The following is a 4,047-nucleotide window of genomic DNA, read 5'->3' on the forward strand; positions in this document are numbered from 1 at the left end:
CTTCATCTTATCATGCATAAATTAATACATAATTTTTGTATAAATTATACAAAATTTATAGGGGCAACGAAAAAGCAACCGAACTATGTATTTTAATGATGAACTCCATACAAGTATTACAATATTTTATGAATCAAGCTAAACGATATAGTCCCTTCGGGGACATCCGATTTAAAAAAAAAAAAAAAAAAAAGCTAAACGATATATAAAAATTAAACCTTATCAGACAGAGGAGAAGCACACAGCCCTCAATCTCATCCAAATTAAATGTTGAGTCCAACATTCTCCTTAAATTAATCGAAGTGGTCCTAGTTGGAAGCATGTAATAATTCACATACAGACAAATAAACTAGGTATGGAAAGTCGGGGCCAATATTTATTGGCAAGTCCACAAACATAATTCTCTTCCTTCAATAATCTTGGCTAGTGTACCTTGATTTTCACTTGATAATAATGCACAACTTTATGACATATTCAATTGGATTTTAAGCATTGCTCAATTGTTATAAACAAACTTTTTTAAATGTAAATAACAAGTATAAGATTTGAAAATGAGGTGGGCAAAATAGTAGAGCGGGATGTGCACTATGAGTGGAAACTTGTACTCTGTGAGAAATGTAAGAATTCTGGACATGAAATTGTAGAATGCAGAAAGTATATACAGGAAGAAAAAGAGAAGAAAGAACAACAACAAGCGATCAATACACAAAGGGTGGAAGAGAAGCAGGAAGGAAGAAAGGAAGCACAAAAGGAGGTAATAGAGCAGGTAATAGAGCAGAAAGGGATAGAAATGCAGCTCAAGGAAACAAGGGTAGAAAATAAAAAGGTGGAGAAGGGCTGGAATCAGAACTATAATCAGGGATACAGGGTAGGAAAGTATGTGAGGAAGAATGTAGTGGTACAAGACATACCTCTGAAAATAGATACTGCGTTTGCTACTTTAGGACAACAGTGTAGTGAAGAGGGTGCAAGTACCAGTCAGACAGAGCAGCAGAGAGTGATAATGGAGACTGAAAATGCAGGGAAAGGGGTGGTTCAATATGATAAAGGTGGGGGAAGCCCACCAAAACATGGATAAGATAGGATTCTGGAATACCAGAGGGCTGAATAATTCAGATAAACAGAAGGAGGTGAATCTATTTATGCATAACTCTCAAGCTGGATTATTTGGCCTTCTGGAGACTAAGGTTAAGAGAGATAAAGCTCAAAGAGCAGCTCTTAACTTGTGTAATGGGTGGTCACATAGTACAAATCTAAGTCAACATAAATGAGGAAGAATTTGGCTATTATGAAAATCTATGGTGTTTGACATAAATATATATAGAGTTACAGAACAGCTTATACATTGTGGAGTGCAGCATAGAGGCACAAAGAAGAAATTAGAAGTTACATTGGTGTATGGATTCAATGATGCAGCACTTAGAAGGAAATTATGGGAAGACATAAAGGAAATTCATGAGCATATGGTAGAACCTGGGCAGTCATGGGAGATTTTAATTGTGTTTTGCACAGAGATGAAAGAATTGGGAGCTCAGTTACAATGTTAGAAATAAGAGAGTTCAAACAATGTGTTGAGGAATGTACCTTGCAGGATATGAAATCCTCAGGGGCTTTCTTTACATGGAATAATAAATAGAGTGGAGCTGATAGAGTTTATAGTAGAAATGATAGGGTGTTAGTGAATAATGAATGGATATTGGCTTTTCTAGATTCAGAGGTGTATTATAGGAATGAAGGGACTTTTGATCATTGTCCTGCTATAATAAGTTGGGCAGGAGAGCAGAAGAAGCAATATATGTTCAGATATTTCAATATGTGGAGTATGGCACCAGATGTTAAGGAGAAGATTAAACAAGGATGGAAGATAACAAAAAGGGGAACCAAAATGTATGAATTGGTAGGGAAATTGAATAGCTTGAAGAGTAAACTAAGACAACTGAATAAGGAGAAGTTTAGTCAAATTGAAAAGCAAACTGATCAAATACAAGAAGAGCTGATGCAATGCCAGCAAAGATTGCAGCAGATACCTTTGAACCAGCAACTGCAAGAGGAAGAAGCAAGCTTAATCAGGAAGTATAAGAGACTGAAGGAAGCAAGGAATCAGTATATGAGTCAAAAAAGTAAAGTGAAATGGCTGCAACAAAGAGATTTGAATACTAAGTATTTCCATAGTATGATGAAGGCTAGAAGGAATATGAATAGAATCTTCTCAATAACAGACTCAGAAGGAATTCATAGAACAGAGATGGATGCAATTGCTAAAGCATTCATAGACTTTTACACCAAATTATTGGGTACAAGTAATAAGGAAAGGGAGCATATAAACATTGGTCTGGTAAGGCAGGGGCAAAGAGTAACAGCAGAACAAAGGGAAATGTTAGAAGCAGAATTTATAGAAAATGAGGTTAAAAAAGCTTTATTGGCAATCAATGGTGAGAAATCACCAGGGCCAGATGGCTATGGTAGCAAATTTTTTAAAGACAGCTGGGATGTGGTTGGGAAAGATGTGATGACTGCAGTACTGGAATTCTTTTGAACAGGAGAAATGCTGAAAGTGATGAACCATACAGTGATAACGGTGATACCTAAGAGCTCTCATGCTACAAATGTGGGAGACTACAGGCCTATAGCAGGGTGTAACACAATGTACAAGGTGATATCAAAAATGATGTGCAACAGGTTAAGATTAGTGCTGCCTAAGCTGATTTTTGAGAATCAGAGTGCCTTTGTTGCAGGTAGAACTATAGTCCAAAATATTTTGATATGTCAAGACCTGGTGAGATTGTATAATAGGAAAAATACAACTCAGAGTTGTCTGATAAAAATTGATCTTAAAAAGGCGTATGATTAAGTAGAATGGACATTCGTGGAAGAAATGTTTCATGCTATGAACTTTCCTCAAATGTTCATCAAGTGAATTATGGCATGCATAACAACAACAAGATATAGCATTGCACTGAATGGAGGATTGTATGGTAATATAAAAGGGGAAAGAGGTCTAAGACAGGGGGGTCCAATATCACCTCTGTTATTTGTTATCTGTGTGGAGTATATGACAAGAATACTGAACAAAGTAGCAGAAATGAAGGAGTTTGGGTACCACACCAAATGTAAAGGGCTGAAATTGAATCATTTGTGTTTTGCAGATGATGTATTTTTGTTTTGCAAAGGTAATTACCAATCAGTAATGCTTCTATTAAGAGGAATGCAAGCGTTTTCAAAGGCTTCTGGGTTGAGTACAAATGCAGGGACGTCAAATATTTTTAGTGCTAATATGCCAAAGCAGGAATTAGAAGATTTGTATGAAGTAACTGGATATCAGAAGGGGAAGCTGCCATTTAAATACTTGGGAGTACCAATCTCAGCAAAGAAGCTGTCAAGCATAGATTGTGAAGTGCTAGTTGATAAAATGACTACAAGAATAAAGGCATAGAGCTCCAGAAATCTATCTTATGCTGGGAAAGTTCAGTTAATAAATCAGTGCTATTACAGGTACATACTTACTGGTCCTCAATCTTCATACTTCCAAAAGATGTGCTGAAAAGAATCACTGCAGTATGCAAAAACTTTCTATGGGATGGGAGGGAACAGACAAACAAAGTTCCACTAATTGCATGGGATATGGTTTGTCGACCAAAGGAAAAATGAGGATTAGGGATAAAGGATTGTGTGATATGGAATGAGGCAGCAATTGCCAAGTATGTGTGGAATGTAGCACAAAAAGCAGATAATCTATGGGTGAAATGGGTGGATCATATATACATTAAAGGGTCATGCTGGAAACAGTATCAACCTCCAAAAGATTGTAGTTGGTACTGGAAAAGAATATGTAGTATGAAAGAAAAGTTTAAGGGTGGATATAGAGGGGATGACTGGCAACTAATGGGAGGAAGATACTTTGTTCAAAAAGGGGATATTTGGAGGAAATGGGAGATGAATAACTGGCCTTGGGCTAGATGGATTTGGAATTTTGTTAATATTCCAAAGCATAGTTTCATAAGTTGGCTGGTAATGCATAAAAGGTTATTGTCAAGGGAAAGATTGGGA

This window comes from Nicotiana attenuata, unplaced genomic scaffold (genome assembly GCF_001879085.1).
Source record: "Nicotiana attenuata strain UT unplaced genomic scaffold, NIATTr2, whole genome shotgun sequence".
In the NCBI taxonomy this organism is placed as follows: domain Eukaryota; kingdom Viridiplantae; phylum Streptophyta; class Magnoliopsida; order Solanales; family Solanaceae; genus Nicotiana; species Nicotiana attenuata.